The 20,709-nt window shown below is 42.4% G+C and overlaps 1 long non-coding RNA gene across 1 annotated transcript; it reads right to left on the minus strand.

Moving 5' to 3' along the window:
* Positions 1–2,999: 2,999 nt before the first annotated feature.
* Positions 3,000–20,369, minus strand: LOC126991892 (uncharacterized). Its single transcript, XR_007745909.1, has 3 exons — positions 20,258–20,369; positions 14,703–14,754; positions 3,000–3,298 (listed from the first exon to the last, which is right to left on the minus strand). It is a non-coding gene; the product is annotated as an uncharacterized LOC126991892 (long non-coding RNA).
* Positions 20,370–20,709: the final 340 nt, after the last annotated feature.

Here is a 20,709-nt window from a genome sequence, read left to right on the forward strand (position 1 = left end):
AGGCCTTCTAATGCAACAACAGTCAAAATAAATTTGAGGATGTATATACATGTAATATACTGATGCTTGAATCCACACTTGTCACAACTTTGACAGGAAAGCAAATACGAGGGAGGCACGAGGCAGCGTGCGATGAACAGAACAGACCTTTGGAACAGTGAACAGCCAACAGCAGTCAGCAGCAGATGCATAAACCGTTTGTTACAAAGTCCATGCAAGACTGACTTACAACTGACGAGCAGCCGAAGTGTTCGTCTGACAGCTAAGTCATTCTGACGGCAAAGAGATCAAGCTCTTCCTGTCTCAAGTAAATCTTTGAATCTGATCCATAGAACAGCTTTCCAGTGTCCAGGATCACCGTAAGTTGCCAGGGAGCAGGACTGATCACCGTTCGTCAGATGATAAAGACCAGAATACTGATGGATTCAGTATTTCTTGGGACACACAGCTGGGAGGCGGGCGACTGATTGATTTACCTAATATAAACACGAGACAAAGCGAGAGGCAACTGCCAGCAGCTCACCGCTCAATAGCCGTCGGTCAGTCCACTGTGGCTGCGACCTCAGGGCTGCTGACTCGACGCAGCAAGGCCGTCCCCAGCAGACGCTCCTCTCCCAGCGCTAGGTCGGCAGGGCAGGACAGCGGCACGGGGTCGGAAGCTCCTTCACCTCGCCAAGATGCTGCCGCCGGACACCTCCTCCACGCTGTTCCCGTGGCGCGTGGTGGTGGCCGCCATGCAGGTGCACGGCTGCTTCCCCTTCAGGATGTCCGCCACGAGTGACCTGCCCACATTTAGTCTGCCGCTATGCCTGTGGTCCCTCTTTGCATTCCTTATGCAGGCAGCTTCGATTAGCATGACCTTTAAAGATACTATAGTACAATACACTTCGTCAGATGTGGGCATCATCGCAAGCACCACCGGCGGCATGCTCTTGTCGGTAAGCCTGTGCCTGACTCCCGTTGTCGTGGGTGTGCGGAGCGCCGGGCTGGCCAGGCTCCTGCACGACCTGTCCAAGGTGACGGGAGTCTCCCCGCCACACACGTACCGCTGGTACTGCAAACCAAAGACTCAGCTGATCATGTTTGGTGGAATTGTGTACATCATCTTCTCATTATACAACGCCGTCCATTTGGGCATTGTATATCCAACACATATTGTGATCTTCTTCCCTGTTATCATTCTCTTCACCATGGACTTCTTTTTACCCGACGAAGTGTTCTCTATGGTGTGCGGCCTCCTGGGCCGCCGCCTGGTGACCGCCACGGAGGCCACGGTGGCCACGCTCTCCATGGTCCTCGCCAGCGACGGATCCTTCAAGAGTGAGGGCGACCTGGAGGCGGCGATGGTGAGGCTGCGTGGCCTCGACGTCGTCATCCGGGAGGTACGGAGCGAGAGCACTGCGCCGGGCACTGAACAACACCAACAGTTAGTGTTTCATCACTGTCAGGACTCGCACAGTCTCCTTAGCCTGCAGGTCCATGCACACCGCCACGACGTGAATCCCTTCCCCACAGGTGGAGCTGCAGAGGGAGGCCGCGGCGCGCAGCTTCTTCCCGGTGGTCACCATGAAGCTGCTGGTGGCCGTCACCCTGGCCATCGTCAACCCCTACGCCCTTCTCAAGGGCATGTTTATGGGCGGCAGCACGGTCATCCTTCTCTGCCTGGCTACCTACCACAATGCCAGGTTCTGCCACGTGGGACAGGCCTTCGTTAACCAGGTGGGCGCCATTCGACATGTGATGTTCAAGAACGAATCTAACACTTCATGTTTGTTATCAATTGAACATTTTGAGAGATTAACAATACTTCCACAAACTCCATTTCATTTCAGGCCAGCACGGCTGAAGGACTACTGAGAGACCTGGCGGTCAAAAGTCACATTCACAGATTCAACGTAAAGGTTTGTGTGCATCTCTGTGTTTTGTGTTGTGTAGTGAAGCAGCCGTGCAGAGAAAAGTACAGGCTGCTCTTGAAATCATGTATATTATCCTCCAAGCCGTGACGGCATGGTGCAGCCACACTTGATGGAAGAGTGCGTATTCAAGGGTAAGGCAGCTACTCGTGTGTTCAAGGTGAAAATGCCCCAAACATTTTGACAACCCTGGAACTGTTAATACGGCAGCGAGGGTGTGCAAGCCTGTTCCTGCCGCCTGTGTGACCCGCCAAGGCTCAGCGTCTGGCTGGCCAGCGTCACGTGCACACACCAGCAGACTACTGCAGGAGACAAAGAAGACTGGAAAATGGTAAGAAGAAAGAGGAAATATAATTCCAAATTGAGTCACTTGTCCCACTAGTGCAAGGAAGTGCCTGACACAACCATGCTGTGATGAAACTTAGGAGGTCATCTTTGTCCTAGGAAATGTTGTGCGAAGGCTGGGCAGCAAGAAACTCTTCCCTTCCCTTGGCGAGAGCCAATTCAGACACACACCAACAACAACTCTACCGAGCTTAAAATAATGTCTGAGTGTCCCCTCAAAGGGGAAAAATCAATGTTGTGCTGACGTTCCTGGCACGTGTCACGGTCTTAATTCCGTCCCCTCCCTCAGGTCCGGCCCAAACAGTGTGCGGCCAGCGGACACACCCACATTACACAAAACAAACAATTGTTGACAGCCTCATAACGATTATATAAACTACGTACACCCTGACCCTATTGACTTGATAGCAACTACCATAATAACCATGATAACGGTAATATGATGATGTTTAATATTAAAAAATGGTAACACTAAAATGACTTCTATTGATATAACTATTATTATCGCTAACATGATTACTACAGCTACTATTACTTCTACTACCACTACTACCATCACTACTTAGACCACCATTTTGACAATCCTCAATAGTATCATTAAAGTAATGGTAATAGTAATGGTGGCAATAATGGTGATGATAATAATAATAATAATAATAATAATAATAATAATAATAATAATAATAATAATAATAATAATAATAATAATAATAATAATAATAATATAAAATAACAGCGATAACAGCTCCAATCATGTTCACAGCATTTTACACTTTGTCTCCTTTCTTTGCACGAATCCAAAGTTTTGACACAAAGACGCATGAGTTGTTAGGTATGAATATCAGTAAGTGAGCGATGAATGCGTGAGTCGGGGGTGAGTGCACGAGTGGCGGGGTGACTCGGGTCTGTCCGGCAGGTGCACCAGCTGATGGGGCGGCTGTCGCACCACCTGGCCTTCGACATGTGTGGCTGGTACCGCCTGGACTACGCCTCCTTCCTCGGGGTGAGTACCGCTGTTTTCCTCCCTCTACACACACGGCCTACGGTGTAAAGGGGGCAGGTCCATTTTTAGAGTTTTGAGCAAATCGTGTTTTAACTCTCTCTCTCTCTCTCTCTCTCTCACCCGTCCCTCTCCCTTGCAGCTCTTCAACACAGTGCTGACCTACGTGGTGATCATCTTTCAAGTGGGAGGCACCACGATCGACGCTACCCATCCCGCCTTATCTCCAAGCAACTCCACCGACGCATAACAGAAAATGGGTCCACGTTCGAGACATCCATGGGTGACTAGTGCAAGTTATATGGTGATGCTTTGATAATGAGGCGTGAAATGAGACGGTATGCAAGCCCCTCTGTCACGGCACACATCGGTTAAAGGTAATCAGATTTGTGCGCTCGGCCAGTGCTTTGCAACCTCAGCGAAAGGTTCATCTTTGGGAGGACCAGATTTTGTGAGGGTTATGAGAACTGTTTTAGGGTAGCGGCACTTGTGGAATAAAATTATAAAAAGACTATTACTAATACTAATTCTAATACTTCTACTATAAATAAAAATAATAATAATAATAATAATAATAATAATAATAATCAGTAATAATAATAATAATAATAATAATAATAAGGCAAATATCCAGTCTTACACCAACCCCTGCCCTTAAACCTAAGTGACATTATATTAATCCTTTGTATTTTTATTTTAGTTAATATTAGGTTTAAGGAAGTGTCGGTCGAGCTTGTCTTTAAAGGTCGTTTTTAAAAGTCGTGTTACACTGGACCACTACAACGTTGGAGGAGAAATTTTGGTGCAGACTGAATATATATGTTTCCACAAGTTTTATGCCAATATTTCTCGTTCGAAACATTATTTGAAATTTAGATATGTCCACATTCATAAAATCACTGGAGACGTTGAAACATTCGGTTAATTTTCCTCGGAGGCGACGTTTCTCAAGGTAGCGGAGGTTGAGGGATGAAAGTAAGGATGTTAGGTTTGTTGCGCAAGAAGGAGACCATCTTTGTTGCCCGACGTTGAACACCTATTTATCAATGTCCTTCTCATGGTGGGGGGACAAAACACTGTACCGCATATTCCAAGTGGGGTCGGACGAAACTATTGTAAATTGAGAGTATTAGATATTTCTACTTCTATCATTGTGGAGCATCAAGGACATCACTAGAAGATATTGCAAGGTCGGGCAAGGCGTAGATGCGATATGCGTTAACATTATCGCCGTTGCTGGTGTTGGTGGTAGTAGCGGTAAGCCTGGGCAGTATTGATCAATTAAAAAAAAATGTTTTAAAATGTTCACACTGTGCTGGGTTTGTCACTAATTCGCCGTCGTTGTCAGTTAAAGGGTCCAGTACCCCTTCTGATCGCCTTTCTGTTGTTTATAGAATTGAAGATTTCGGATATTCAGATATTTTCTTTGTACTTATGTTTTGCCTGACTTTTTTTTTTTTTTTTTTTACAACAAAGGAGGCAGCTCAAGGGCACAAAACAAACAATAATAAAAAAAAGCCCGCTAATCGCTCCTCCTAAAAAAAAGAACCAGAAGAGGTGGCCAAAAGCAAGGTCAGATTCGGAAGGAGAGGTGTCCTGATACCCTCCTCTTGAAAGAGTTCAAGTCGTAGGCAGGAGGAAATACAGATGAAGGAAGATTTCACTCGTCACCTGGCTCCATAATAAAGCCTAATATATCCAGGCATGTTTTTGCATTTTATTTAGCCTGTCAAACAAATTTCTTTCCTTTACAGAATGTTTGATCCCGCTGTTAAACCATGGTTGACTTTTATTAGTGTTGTGTTGCTCGCAAAAGGGAACAAATGTATTCTGCTGAGTGAGCAATTAATTCATAAAGTTTAGCCAAGCTTCCCCTGCACTTTTTTTCTATTGGTTATTGCCGAATTTCTACGAGAGAGAGAGAGAGAGAGAGAGAGAGAGAGAGAGAGAGAGAGAGAGAGAGAGAGAGAGAGAGAGAGAGAGAGAGAGAGAGAGAGAGAGAGAGAGAGAGAGAGAGAGAGAGAGTTATATAGAAAAAAGTAAAAATGGAGAAAGAGAAATAAGACGAAGAAAAGAAAACTATAGAGAAAATGAATGACAAAAAAAAAATAGGAGTAAAAAAAGGAAATAATGAAGATACAAAGACGAATAAATAAAGAGGAAAGAAAAAACAGAAGAAAATGATAAAGAAAAAAGGAAGGAACACACACACACACACACACACACACACACACAACGCCCATCCACCCCCACATAAATAACTTCATCCCACCCCATCTTCCCCCCTTCCCTTCCCGTTCCTTCCCTCCCCTTCCCCCACCCCCTTCCCCTATTCCCTTCCCACCCTCCCCTTTGCCAGGCCTCCCCATACCAGTTTACCCTCATCCATCCCCTTCCCTTCCCTTTCCCCCATCCCCTCACCTGCCCCAAGCTTGCCCAGGTAACAGGTAACTCCCGGCTAAAGAGTTCTTACTACAGGCTAATTACAGGTGTGAGCGAGGGGAGGATGGCCGAAAGGGAGGGGAAGGGGTAAAGGGAAGGTGAGGGGGAGGAGATAGTGATGGGAAGAGAGGTGATGTGAAAAAGAAGAAGGGATGGTGAGGAAGGGGAGTGGGTGAAGAGAGTTGATCTGAAGGTAAGGTGAGGGGAAGAAATAGATGAAGGGAAGGTGAGGGAGGGGAGAGAGTGAAGGGAAGGGAGGCGAAGGGAAGGGAAAGGGATGTGAAGTAGGGAAGGAGAAGAGGAGAAGGAAAGGAACGGAAGGAAAATGAGGGAAGGAAGGAAATGAAGGAAAATGGAGAAAGAGAAAAGAGGAAAGGAATGGAAAGGGGAAAAGAGGGAGAGGGGAGAAATGGAGGAGGAATGAAGGGAAAGGGAGAGATTAAAGAGAAGGAAGGGAGAAACGATAAAATAACAGAAATAGGAAGACGAAAGAGGAAAAGAAATAAGGATAAATAGAAAGAAAAGGAAAGGATGAAAAGGAAGGAGAGAGAGAGAGAGAGAGAGAGAGAGAGAGAGAGAGAGAGAGAGAGAGAGAGAGAGAGAGAGAGAGAGAGAGAGAGAGAGAGAGAGAGAGAGAGAGAGAGAGAGAGAGAGAGAGAGAGAGAGAGAGAGAGAGAGAGAGAGAGAGAGAGAGAGAGAGAGAGAGCAAGGACGGAAGGGATTATGAGAAGGAAACGAAGCGGAAAAGGTAAGAAGGGAAGGGAAAAAAAAGGAGATTGCAGGAGGGAAGAAAAGGAGGAAAAAAGAGGAAAAAAAGAGGAAAAAAAGAGGAAAACACAGATGAGGGAAAGATGTAAGAGGAGAAGAAAGATAAAAATCGAGGAAGATGCGAACAGGTGGTAAGGAAGGAGGAGGAAAAAAAAGAGGGGAAGAGAAGAGGAAAGGAGAGAAGAGAAAGGAAAAAAAGAGAAAAGGAGGAAAACGTAAAGGTGGAAGAAGGAAAAGAGGGAGAGAAAGGGAGATGGATGAAGGAAAGGAGGAAGGAAAAATGGAATGAAGGAAGGAGTGAAGGAATGGAAAGGAGAGGAGAAGAAATGCAAATAAATAGAAGGAAATATAAAGAAATTAAAAAAATAAAAGAAATGGAGAGGAAAGGAATAGAAAGAAGACAAGAAATGGAGAGAGGGGTGGATGGATGGAGGAAAGAAGAAGGAAGAGAGGAGGAGGAGGAGGAGGAGGAGGAGGAGGAGGGCCAACATAAAATATCTTCTGTATGACGTTAATTGCAACTTTATTTTCACGATTCTCTCTCTCTCTCCACTGTAATTACTGAACACACTTGGACTTCTCTTTGTTATGGGCATTATCCTCCTCCTCCTCCTCCTCCTCCTCATCCTCATCCTCATCCTCCTCCTCCTCCTCCTCCTCCTCCTCCTCCCGTTTTCTTCCCCTCTTTTTTTCTAACTTTCCCTTTTCCCTCTTTTTTTATTCCTCTTCTTCTTCTCTTCGTGTTCTTCCACAAATTCGTCCTACCTCTCTCTCAAACACACACACACATCTAACCATATCCTTCTACCGATCCATCTCTCCTCCTCCTCCTCCTCCTCCTTCCCTCCAGCACGCCCCCGGGGAGGAACACCTTCCCTCTATTTCTCTACCCCTCCTCCCTTCAACGCCTCAGGAGGGAGCAAAGGTGTGGTGGACAGGTGGAGGAGGAGGAGGAGGAGGAGGAGGAGAAATAAGGAATGAGAAGAGAGAGGAGGTAAATAAAAAGAAAGAAAATGAAAAAAAGGGACAGAAAAGGAGGAGAAGGAGGAGGAGAAGGAGGAGGAGAAGGAAGAGGATGAGAAGAATAAAGATGAATAAAGTTAAATAAAACGTTGGAATATAAAAAAAAACGAAGCAAAAAAAACGAGGAGCAGAAATTCAAAAAACAGAAAAAGAATATCAACTTTCAAATACAAAACCTTCAAATGTAACAAACGAAAGCCTTAATCTAATCATATCCAAGTCATCCCTTTTGCATTCTTACCCCAATTCCCATTCTTTTTTATTGTTCCCCGTTTTCTTTCTCTTAATCACCCACCTTTCTGTTGTTCATGTCTGTTATGCATTATTTCTTATCATTTTGCATCATAAATAAATGTTTTGCATAATGTATATATATCTTTTTTTTTTCTTTATTAATTTTTACGTCTTACAATGTGTATGTTATTAATATATGATCTTACGTCTCTCTCTCTCTCTCTCCATTCTTCCATCTCTCTATCTCTCATTTTCCTTCTCTTTTTTTCCCCTACCTCCTCTTATCCTCTCTCTCCTTTTCTCCTTCTCTATCTCCTCTTCTCTCCATTCTCTCTTCATCCCCCACTCTTTTTTTCCCTTCCTCCCTCCCTCCCTCTCTCTCTCCCTTTCTTCTCTCCTTCCCTCCTTCCCTCCCTCCTCCCTCTCCGCCCTTTGATAGGAATGCGTTTAATATCCTGTGAGTTCTGTTGAGTTAATGACACACACACACACACACACACACACACACACACACACACACACACACACACACACACAGGCAGAAATGGAACCGGCCAAGTGTCACCTCCTCCTCCTCCTCCTCCTCCTCCTCCTCCTCCTCCTCCTCCTCCTGACCCAGACCTGCTGTGGAATGTCCTTGTTCTCGCTCCTTATTTCTCTTATCTCTCTCAATTATCAACTTTTTTTTCTTATTCTCCTTTGTGTTTTCTGCTTGTTGTTGTTGTTATTGTTATTATTATTATTATTATTATTATTATTATTATTATTATTATTATTATTATTATTATTATTCACTCAAGCCAGTCGACCAAATTTCCTCCTCCTCCTCTTTCTCCTCCTCCTCCTCCTCTTCCTCCTCCTCCACTACCAAACACTACCAAATGTAAAGTAATGCATATCGGATCCAGAAACAGCAACCACATATACCACATGGGTGGCGAACCACTACATGTTGTGCAAAAGGAAAGAGACCTCGAGGTCTCCATCAGCAGTGACTTGAAACAAACAAAACACTGCAAGTCCGCCTGTAAGAAAGCCAATACAATGCTTAGTTCATAGCGAGGAACTTCGAATACAAGACGCCGGGAGTTATGTTATCCTTGTATAATTCGCTAGTAAGGCCCCACCTGGAATGCGCCGTGCAATTCTGGTCTCCTAATTACAGGAAAGACATTGATTACTTGAGAGAGTACAGCGCCGCGCCACAAAGATGATACCATCACTGAGGACGAAACCCTATGAAGAGCGACTCGAGCGACTCAACCTCTTCACGTTGGAAAAGAGACGCCTGCGGGGAGACATGATAAGTCTTTGGTACCTGAACAAGCTCAGCAACGTTGATCACTCCAAACTCTTCACGCTACAAACTAACCTGAGAACAAGAAACAACGGAAAAACAATTCAAGCAAAGCAATGCAATACCGACACCGGCAGGAGTTATTTCTCGAATAGAGTTGTTCGCCACTGGAACAGCCTTCCTGCAGAAGTGGTAAGCGCAGAGACCATCAACTCCTTCAAGAAACGCATTGATCGCCACTTTGCTGCAACGGGAGTGAACTGAACGTTCCCAAGAGTAGGTACACAAGTGCTTTAATCCTTCCCTGCAAGCCACTCCTGTGGCAAACGGATTGATTGAATCACTGAACGCAGGCAGCCTAGTAATGAGCCAACAGGCTTTCTGCTGCCTGCCAGTCCATGTTTCCATGTTTCCTCCTTTGTCCAGAGTCAGGAAGTTGCTTCCTCTCTCTTGTTCCTTCCTGCTCCTTCTCTCCTTTCAATCGTCTCTCCATCTTCCATCTGTTTCCTCCAATTTTTCCTTCCACATTTTCTCTCCCTTTCCCTCCGTCTCCTCTCCCCTTATCCTTCATCCTCCCTACCCATATATTTTCCTCCCCTTCCTTTCCTCTATCCCTTCCTCTCTTCCTTACTTTCATTCACCTTTCCATATAGTTTCCTCTTCCTCTTCGTCTTTCCTCCATACCCCTTCATTTTCCTCCACTCTCCGTCCTCTCCCTTCCTCTTATTTCCTTCACACTCTTTCTACCCCTCTCTCTCTCTCCCATTCCTTTCCCTCTCTTCCCCGCACTCTCCCATTTCCCTTTCTTCCTCAATTCTGTCCTCACATTTTCTGCCCTCTCGTCTTCCCTCTCCCCCCCTTCACTCCCTCCCTTCCCGTCCCTTCCTTTTGTTCTGGCTTCCTCCCCTTGAAGTCATATCACATACCAGGGCGATTCACCAATCCTGACACAGCTTCAGGGCACACTCGCATCTCATTGGCTAACGACAGGAAGCGAATATCTTACGCTCCTGGTTCTTATCCTTCGGCTCCCTTTCCTCCCTGGGCCATGCAAGCGATTAGGGGTCTTAGAGGAGGGGGTGGTAAGGGTCGTTTTGGAGTGCAGGAGGGAGTGTCGGTTTAGGTTACCTGTTGGGATTGATTATTTTAGCTCGTGCTCAGAACAGGTGGAGCAGGAGGAGGAGGAGGAGGAGGAGGAGGAGGAGGAGGAGGAGGAGAAGGAAGATTACAGCGAATTTTCTTAACTGTTGATGGCTTATTGTCTCTCTCTCTCTCTCTCTCTCTCTCTCTCTCTCTCTCTCTCTCTCTCTCTCTCTCTCTCTCAGGTGATAGTTTATGGCAGGCAGATAATTAGAGAGACAGTGACCTGGCTTTACCTATGTACACACACACACACACACACATACACACACACACACACACACACACACACACAGCTTCCGGCAAAGGTGTACAAGATAAAATAAATAAATAAATAAAGAAGAAGAAGAAGAAGAAGAAAAAGAAGATGATGATGATGTTGGAGACGAAGAAGAAGAAGAAGAGGAAGGAGAAGAAGAAGAAAAAGAAGAAGAAGAAGAAGAAGATGAAGAAGAAGAAAAGATGAACAGAGGAAAGAAAAAAAGACAAGCAAATAAAAGATAAAAACAAAAAAAAAGAAAGGAAAAAAAAATGTGTGTGTGTGTGTGTGTGTGTGTGTGTGTGTGTGTGTGTGTAACTGGACAGGAAAGAAACATGACACAGCTTAAGTAAAAAAAAAAAAAAAAAAAAAAAAAAACTAGGAACGGAAGGAAATGGAGAATCGTGCCCAAACACACACACACACACACACACACACACACACCTTTCCCATTCCTTCCCCTTCCTTTCCCTCATTCATTGCTCCCTGAACCTCACTTTCCTCCCTCCCTCTCCCTCTCCCTCTCTCTCTCTCTAAGTCAATCCATATAACCACATCATTAACTTTTTACATCATTTTTCATTAACTAATATTTCCACTTAACTAATTGCTTTCTTCTTGATTAATTTCACTCTTCCTTCCTTTCCTCTTAAAATGATTTGCTCTCTTCGGATACACAAGAAGAATAAGTAACGAGATAATTCTGCACTAATTCACTGGGCATTTAGGATTAACATTTGTATTTATTTTTCCTTCATTAAAAAAAAAAAAGTAGAGATTGAAAGGGAAAGGATGTAAGATGGAAGAGAGAGAGAGAGAGAGAGAGAGAGAGAGAGAGAGAGAGAGAGAGAGAGAGAGAGAGAGAGAGAGAGAGAGAGAGAGAGAGAGAGAGAGAGAGAGAGAGAGAGAGAGAGAGAGAGAGAGAGAGAGAGAGAGAGAGAGAGAGAGAGAGAGAGAGAGAGAGAGAGAGAGAGAGAGAGAGAGAGAGAGAGAGAGAGGGGAAAGGCGTGGGTGGGGGAACAATCTCAGTCAATCATTTAATCAATCACTCAGTTTAATCATCAGTCTATCAGTTAATTAACCAGTCAGTCAGTAATATCATCAATTAATTCATCAAGCTGTTAATCTATCACAATATCAATCCATTAGAGAACCGGTTAACTAATATGGAAATTAACCGCTCTCTCTCTCTCTCTCTCTCTCTCTCTCTCTCTCTCTCTCTCTCTCTCTCTCTGTTATCTTTCCTTCTATCTTCTATTTTCTTTCTTTCCTCATGTCTTTTCTCTCCCTCCTCTTCCTCCTCTTTATTTTCCTATCCCATTTTCCAACCTTTCTCCATTCATTCCCCTTCATTTTTTTTCTTCACTCCCTCTTTTTCTCCTCTTCTATTTCCTTTACTATTCACTTTTCCTTCATCTCTTCCTTCCTTTTCATCAACCTCCTTTTCTCATTTTTCATCTTCAACCCTTTCTCTATATATTCATTTTCTTTTTTTTTTCCTTCACTCTCCCTCTGTCTCATATTCTATTTCCTTTTCCGTTCCCTTTTCTTCAATCCATTCCTTCCTCTTCATCTATCTCCCTCTCTCATTTTCTATCCTTCATCCTTTCTCCATCCCTCTCTCCCCTTTTATATTCTACCTCTCTTCCTCTTTTTCTTCTTTATCTATTTCCCTTTCAATCACTCTTTACATCTTTCCTTCCATTTCATTCATCTTCCTTTCCAATCACTTTCTCCTTTCCGTCCATTCCTCTCCCTCCCTCCCTCTTCTTCCCTTCCTCTAAGTCGCGTGCCTGGAAGCGAAGAGGAATGTATGATAATGACGGGTGATGGGCGTATAATGGAACGTAATGGGGGTAAAGGGGGATGCTGGAGGAGGTGATGGAGATGACACGTGATGGGAGATGAACGGGGAGGAGGGAGGAGGGGGATGCTGGTAAGGAGGAGGAAGCTGATGATATATACGGTATGAAGATGAAGTATTTAGGAGAAATGAATGAATAAATAAATAAATAAATAAAACTAGACATAGGAGGTTCGAAGCCAAAGTCAGAATCAGCTTGAAGGGTCCGGACGAGGTGACACACAGAGATATCAGGTAAGTCAACACCAATCAAAATTCCAAAACACAGGTGCGAGGGAGGGAGAGAACGCCAGGTGCAACGAGGAGGAGGAAGAGGAGGAGGAGGAGGAGGAGATGAGAGACAACAGGGCGAGGTGTAAATATGGAGGAGTGCGAGGAGGAGGAAGAAGGTGAGAGGTGAAGAGGAGGAGGAAGAGGAAGAGGATGAAGAGGAGGTGGTGGTGGTGGTGGTGGTGGCGAAGGAGGAGGAAAAGAATATGACTAAAAACCAGAAAAAAATCATAACAAAAACAATAATAAATATAAAGAAAAAAAGAAAATGGATGAAGATGAAGAATGAAGAGGAAAAAGAAGAGCTTGAAAATGAAGAAGTACGAGAAGAAAATGGATTAAAGGTCAGAGATGAAGAGGAGAAGGAGGAGGAGGAAGTAGAAGAGGAAGAAGAGAAGGAGGAAGGAGAAATGGGAAAAAAATAAAGATGAAGAAAACTGAGGGAGAAGAAAAAGAAAGAGAAAAAAGATGAATTAGAAGTTGAAGAAGAAAATGGAATAGGAGGAAAAGGAGGAGGACGAGGAGGAGGAAGAGGAGGAGGAAGAGGAAATGGAAGTAGAAGAAGAGGAGGAGGGAACGATGAAGAGGAGATGTAAGTAGAAGAGAAGAAGGAGGAAGAGGAAGGAGAAAAAGAGAAATAATGAAGATGATGAAAAAATATGAAGAAAAAAAGATAGAGAAGAAAAAGAAGAAGGAAAAAAGAAAGAGGGAAAATGAAGAAGAGGGAGACACAGCAAAACTAAAAAAAAAGAATAGAGAAAAGGCGAGAAAACAAGAGAATAAGAAGAAAAAAGTGAAGAAAAAAACAAAACAAAGGTAGAGGGAAATGGACTAAAGGTGGGAGGTGAAGGAGAAGAAGAAGAAGGAGGAGGAGGAGGAGGAGGACAATGAAGAGAAGGAGAAGGAAAAAGAAGAACAATTTAAGAAGTCACAAAATTAATATATATCTATCGCCTCTTCCCCCGCTGTCTCTGGTATTCCACTGTTCTCTCTCTCTCTCTCTCTCTCTCTCTCTCTCTCTCTCTCTCTCTCTCTCTCTCTCTGTCATTTGGAAACGTATAATCTTCCTGAATATCTTTCAGCACAAAAACAATACAAGGTCAATATACGTGACGTCTTAAGAACAAGGAGAACGAAATGAGATGCTGGAGAAGGGAGAGGAGGGGAGATGAGGGGAGGGGAGATGAGAGGGGACGGGAGATGAGAGGGGAGAGGAGGGGAGATGATGGGAGGGGAGATGAGAGGGGAGGGGAGAAAAGATGAGAGGGGAGAGGGGAAAAGATGAGGAGAGGAGAGGGGAGGGGAGGGGAGGGGAGGAGAGAGGAGAGGGAAGAGGGGAGGGGAAGAGGTGAGGGGAAGAAGGGAGGAGAAGAGAGGAGGAAAGGAGAGAAGAGAACATAGGAAAAGAGAGGAGAGGGAGAAAGATAAGCAGAGACGAATGAGAAGAGAGGAAGCAAGGCAAGGCGAAGAGAGAGGAGGAGAGGAGAAAGGAAAACAAATCAGAGTAGAAGAGAATAAAAAAAATAGAAATAAAAAGGAGAGAAGGAGAGGAGTAGGAACCGAACGAGAAGATAAAACATTAGCAGCAGAGATAAAGAAAGAATGGAAGTAAGATAACAGAAAAGCAAATATGGAGAGAAGAAAGTGAGGATGGCGGAGACAAGGATAGTAGAAAGTAAATAGAAAAATAAGATAAACGGGAAAAAAGGAAAAAGAAAGTAAAGAAAGCAATTAACAGAGGGAAAAGGGAAAATGTGAAGAAGAGGAATAATAGAGATGAAACCAGAGGAGAGGAAGGAATAGGAGAAATCGAAGGAAACAAAAGGAGAAATAAAATAACAGGAAGAGAAGGGATAGAAAAAAAAAAGAGAGAAGGGCGGTCAAGATGTGTGGTAAAAATGGTGGGGGGGACGGAAGTATGAGGGGGAAGAGGAGGGAGAGAGGAGGAGGAGGGCAGAAGGGCAAAGAGGTCAGGTCAGGTCAGGTCAGGTCAAACACAAGACAAATGACCTGACACGCCACAAACAAATAATAGTAATAATAGACAATAAAACGAGAAATAATAAGAAATAATAATAATAATCGGTTAGTCGCATATATATATAGCTACAAAACCTACATAACAAAAACGTACAGTTACACGTTACCTATCCGGCGGTGATGGTGTGCCCCGGCGGTGGTGGTGGTGGTGGTGGTAGACTGTAAAGGGAAAAGACACATTAGAAAAAGAGGGGAAAAGATTAGACAAGAGAACACGAGAAGAAGAGAAGATGAAAAGGAAATAGAGATGAAAGGAAGAGGATAGATTAGAAGTATTGATAAAAGAGGAAAGAAAAAAAGTGATTAGAGGAGACAGCATGAGAAGAAGAGAAGATGAAAAGGAAATAGAGATGAAAGGAAGAGGATAGATTAGAAGTATTGATAAAAGAGGAAAGAAAAAAAGTGATTAGAGGAAACAGCATGAGAAGAAATGATGATGAAAAGGAAATGAATAGAGATGAACGGAAGAGGATAGATTAGAAGTACTACTGGTAAAAGAGGAAAGAGGAAAGTGATTTTTTTTTTACAACAAAGGAGACAGCTCAAGGGCACAAAAAAAGGAAACAATAATAATAAAAAAAGCCCGCTACTCGCTGCTCCCAAAAAGAATCCAAAGAGGTGGCCGAAAGACAGGTCAATTTAGTGAGGAGAGAACACGAAAGGAGGAAGAGGATAGATTAGAAGTACTGATAATAGACAAAAGAGGAAATGCATGATAAAAGTGCAGTACAGAGAAAGAATACTGATAAGAGAAGTAAATTAGGAGAAGAGAAAATAGAGATGAGAAGGAAATAAAGAGACGAGAGGAAGAGGATAGATTAGAAACATTGGTAATAGACGAACGAGGAAATGCATGATAAAAGTGCAGTTTGGAGAAAGAATACTGATAAGCGAAGTAAATATGGAGAAAAAAAAAAAAGGGAGCTGGAAGGGAGAATTCTGATACTTTTTATTAATAGATTTTTCGGAATTTCGGCCACAACGAGTAAAGGAATGCATTGTAGTAGTAGTAGAGGTAGTAATAGTAGTAGTAGTAACGGTAGTAACAGGTAGCAATAGTAGCAGTAGTAGAAGAGAAAAAAACAATATATAAATTTACTACAACAATTGCTTTAGAACTCTCAAAGAAAAAAAGAATGTTCCAGTTTTCTTTCCTTCCACAAACACAAACTAATATAAACTGAAACTAAAAGGGGAAAACTGGAAAATAGGAAAACTGAATCAACTCTACAGACCAACTTTGTATTGTTAATGAATAGAAACTGAAAAGGAAATGTGTTAGGAGTAAAAGAGGAACAGTAAATCAAGTATAACCAATTAAAAAACACAAAAATAATTATTGGCATTCCACATACAAGTCATGGAGCGCCTCAGACCACGGCGTTAGCAAGAGCCCATACCAGTGTGAGGACGAGGTGGAGGAGGACAAGGCCGAGGAGGAGGAGGAAGAGCAAGATTCAAGAGAAGAAAAATAAATAAAATGAGATGAAAATAAACAGCACGTAGGAAAGAGCAAGCCCTCAAGACGACCCTTAACCGGAAACACACAAAAAAAACATGTAATATACTTGTCAGAAAAAAGGAAAATAACAAAATAAAAATATCAACTGGGTACCATTTTTCTTCTCTCTCTTCTCTCCTCCTGTGATACTTGATACTCTCCTTCCGGCGGCGGGGGAGAGAGGAAGGGAGAGGGAGAGAGAGAGAGGAAGGAGAGGAGGGAGAGGGAGAGGCGGAGGGAACAAAGGAAGGAAAGGAGGAAAACATGACAAGGAAAATATGACAGGATGAAAACAGTGATAAACAAAAGCCAAAATAAATGACTTGGAAAATAATTAGGAGAAACACAACAATAATGAAAATTGGAAGAATAAGAAGAGGAGGAGGAGGAGGAAGAAGAGGAAGAGGAGAGAGGAATGTGGGCGTGTCATGATGTGTGTGTGTGTGTGTGTGTGTAAGAAAAATAAAAAATATATATGTAAGACAAACAAAGAAAAATAACAAGAACAAGAAGAAACATGAACAAAAAGAATTAAAAGAAAATCAAAAAGGAAAAAAAGTAGAAAAAAACAGCAAAAACAAAAATTTGGGAAAAGAATAACGAAATAGAAAATTATGAAAAAGAACAAGACAAAGGAGAGAAATAAAACAACGATTACATTAAACAAGAAAAAACAAGAAGAAAAAGAATGAGAAAGAAAAGAAAGAAAAGAAAGTGAGCAAAGATAAAGAACAGCATACATAAACAAAAAAAAACAAAAAAAAAGAAAACAGGAAATTAAATAAAAACGTTGCAAAGATCAACCGGAAAGGAGAGACTAAACAAATTATTCCTCGCTCAACAAACTGTAAAGAGGATAAAGAAAAACGCTGAAAATAAAACAAATAATTATATAAACGTTGAATGAAGAAAAACAAGCTCACTAAAGGCATGATAAGATAAACAGGGAGGAGGAAGGAGGAGGGAGAGAAGGAGGGAGGGAGGGAAGGAAGGAGGGATGGAGGGAAGGAAGAAAGGAGGGAAGTAAAGAAAAAGAGGAAAGAAAGTAAGGTAGGAAGGTAAGGAAGGGAGGAGGGAAGGAAGGATTGGAGGTAAAAGGGGAAGAAGAAAGGAGGGAAGGAAGGAAGGAAGGAAAGAAGAAAGATATGAAAAATGACTGATAAAAGATAGGAAGTAAGGAAGAAAGAAACAATCACGAGAAGGGAGAGATGAAATAATGAAAAGAAGGAAGAGATGAAAAGAAGGAAATAGGTTGAAAGAAAGAACGAAAGCAATCTTCGGAGAAAAAAAGAACAAAGAGAAAAGAGGAAGGAAGGAAGGAAGAGGAAGGAAGGAAGGAGAATTATATAAGTGGGTTAGGAAGGAACAGAGGAAGGAAGGAGAGAATTATATAAGTGGGTTTTATCTCTTACACTTGACAAGAAACAGAGCAGGATAAGGATGTTGTTGTTATTTTGGTGTAGCGACATTAAAAAAATACTTCCGTGTGTGTGTGTGTGTGTGTGTGTGTGTGTGAGAGAGAGAGAGAGAGAGAGAGAGAGAGAGAGAGAGAGAGAGAGAGAGAGTGTGGTGGTGACTATAATAGGCTATTGAAATAGGACCACTCGAGTTATTAGGCTATTCAGAAAAAAAAAAATTCTAAAATATATTGTGAAAGAAAACCAGGCTATACCAATAATCACAACTACAAGGAATATAAGTAAATAAATAGTAAATGGGGGGGAATAACTTAAAAATAACAAACTAGGCTTTCTAAAAAAATATATACACAAAAATGATAATAATAAAAACCAGAAAATATTGCCAATGAATCAATAAAATGTAAATCAAATGGAACAGACAAATAGATGGATGTATAGTAAATTGATAAGCAGATAGAGTAATTGAAAGATAGTACAATAATTTATGTTAGGAGCAAAATTTTCCTTAAAGAATATATTTAACAAGTTGTGTAAATTAATGTGTCAGGAAACTCAACACACTGATCATATGCAAGTAATATTATAATTTTCAAGCGACGGAAATGAATTAAGAAAGTTTTACTACATTCAAAATTAAAACGTAACAGTTAGTTTTGCCTCCTCCTCCTCCTCCTCCTCCATCTCCTCTTCCTCTTCTTCTCCCTTCTCCTCACGTGTTCCTTGCATTAAATTCTCTCCCTCTTTCTATTCCTTTCCTTCCATCTCCATCGTACGCTAAATCGCTCTTCTTTTGTCTCCTCTTCCTCTTCTTCCTCCTCTACTTCCATCTCCTCCTCCTCCCCTTCCTCCTCTTCTCCCTTTTCATCAAGTGTTCCTCGCATTAAATTCTCTCCTTCTTTCTATTCCTTTCCTTCCATCTCCATCGTGCGCTAAATCGCTCTTCACTTGTCTCCTCCACTTCCTCTTCTTCCTCCTCCTCCTTCCCCTCCACATCTCCACCTCTCTCATTCTTTGCACATCATTTCTCCTTCATTTCCTTCCTTTCCTTCTCTATTGTAATTGTTATCACTGTTCTCGTTCTCCTCTTCCTCCTCTTCTATGTCACCTCACTCTTAAAATTTACTCTCATTTCCTTCCTTTCCTCCTCTCTCCTCTTCCACCCTCATTTTATTACACTCCATCTTGCAATATAATCCAAAACAATATATATTCTAACTTAATCATTAAATTCTAGAACGCAAATCACCTCAGAGTCCTTAATTAATTAACAAACGACATCACATAGCCTAGTATTTTTTAATTTACATAGCTTAGTTTTTCACCATTTCAACCCACTTTTTAAAATTTATACAACCACCAAACTCTATTTCTCAACTTCCCTGTTAATCTCAACCCCTTTAATTAACAAACATAACATAGCCTAGTCTTATTTATACCGTTTTAACCCACTCTGCATTTTCCATAGCCTAGTTTTTCATCATTTAAACCCACTTTTTAAATTTAAACCACTAAGAAACTCCTGTATTTCCCTGTTACATCATTAAATCCACTTTTTAAATTTATATAACCACTAAACTCTTCTCCATTTTCCTGTTAATCTCTCCTTTTAATTAACAAATATAGCCTAGTCTTTTTATACCGTTTTAACCTACTCTTCGTCTTCTATAGCCTAGTTTTTCACCATTTCAACCCACTCATAAAATTCAACCAACACCAAACTTTGCTTCTCCATTTCACTGTTAATTTCAACCCCTTTAATAAACAAATATAACATAGCCTAGTCTTTTAATACCGTTTTAACCCACTCTTCGTCTTCCATAGCCTAGTTTTTCACCATTTCAACCCACTCATAAAATTCAACCAACACCAAACTCTTTTCCATTTCCCTGTTAATCCCGCCTCACTCTAATTAAAGTCTCCATGGTTTATTTACAAGGAGCTGGACCAACAAGCCAAGCCCAGATAAGCCTTGATAAGCGTCCGAGGGTGAAGGAATAGGAGGAAGGAAACAAGCAAAGGGTCTATCTTGTGTATCCTATAGCCTACCCATGCGTTTTCTCTCTCTCTCTCTTCCTATAATTTTTCTCTCTATTTTGCCTTTCATTGTTTCAGTGCCTCTCTCTCTCTCTCTCTCTCTCTCTCTCTCTCTCTCTCTCTCTCTCTCTCTCTTTGGCCTTTCATTGTTTCCGTTCCTCTCTCTCTCTCTCTCTCTCTCTCTCTGTCTCTCTTTTCTTTGGCTCATTGTTTCTGTCTCTCTCTCTCTCTCTCTCTCATCTGGTTTTCCTTTTCCTGTTTCCTATCTTTTTTTCCTCTTTTCTCTTGTTTTAAGGTTAATTCCTATTTCTTCATCATCTCCTCCTCCTCCTCCTCCTCCTTTTTCTTTCCTCCTTCCTCCTTCCATCTTCCTCTCTTCCCATACGTTGTTTCCCTCCTTCTCTCCCTTTTTCTCTCCCTTCCTCTCCCATCAACAGTGCTGACTCCCTTCCTCCCCTCTCTCCCTCCTTCCCTTCCTCTCTTTCCTTCTTCTATTCTTTCCCCTATCTACGTTCTCTCCTCCCTCTCTACGCCCTTATCTTCCCTCCACTGGCACTTCAGGACAACCACAGTGCCACATAAACCTAACTAGTGCCACAATTAGCCACAAAAACTCAAATAACACCAAATAAATTAATGTGGCAACCATTCTCCCTTTCTCCTCCCTTTTCTTCCTTATCTACTCTCCTCCACGCCATTATCTTACCTCCACTGGCACTGCAGGACATCCACAGTGCCACATAACACACGGCACTGCCTCGATTACACGCACGGACACTGATAACACGAGATAAAGATAAGTGACCCCCCCAGCCGGCGTCCATGGCGAGGCGAGGGAGGGAGGGAGGGAAGGACAGATTATCGTACTCAGAGCCACGTATTTACCGGTTTCTGGGCCATAGCTATTGCCAAAAGACACCAATATTTAACCATTTTAACGATAACTATAAATGATGGCAGTTATTGGGGTCCAGGAGGAAGTTTTTGGGTCGTAAATCGGCAAAATAGGAGGCTGAGTACGACAATCTGGCAACGTTGATTGAGGGAGCCGAGAGGGTGGAACTGCGCATGCTAGGACCTAATTCGGTTTTATGGGTTTATTTGCTTATATTAACTTTGCTTTTGGTTATCATGGGCGGATTTTGTGTTTTTAATGTT

The sequence above is a fragment of the Eriocheir sinensis genome, unplaced genomic scaffold (assembly GCF_024679095.1).
Source record: "Eriocheir sinensis breed Jianghai 21 unplaced genomic scaffold, ASM2467909v1 Scaffold358, whole genome shotgun sequence".
NCBI lineage: Eukaryota > Metazoa > Arthropoda > Malacostraca > Decapoda > Varunidae > Eriocheir > Eriocheir sinensis.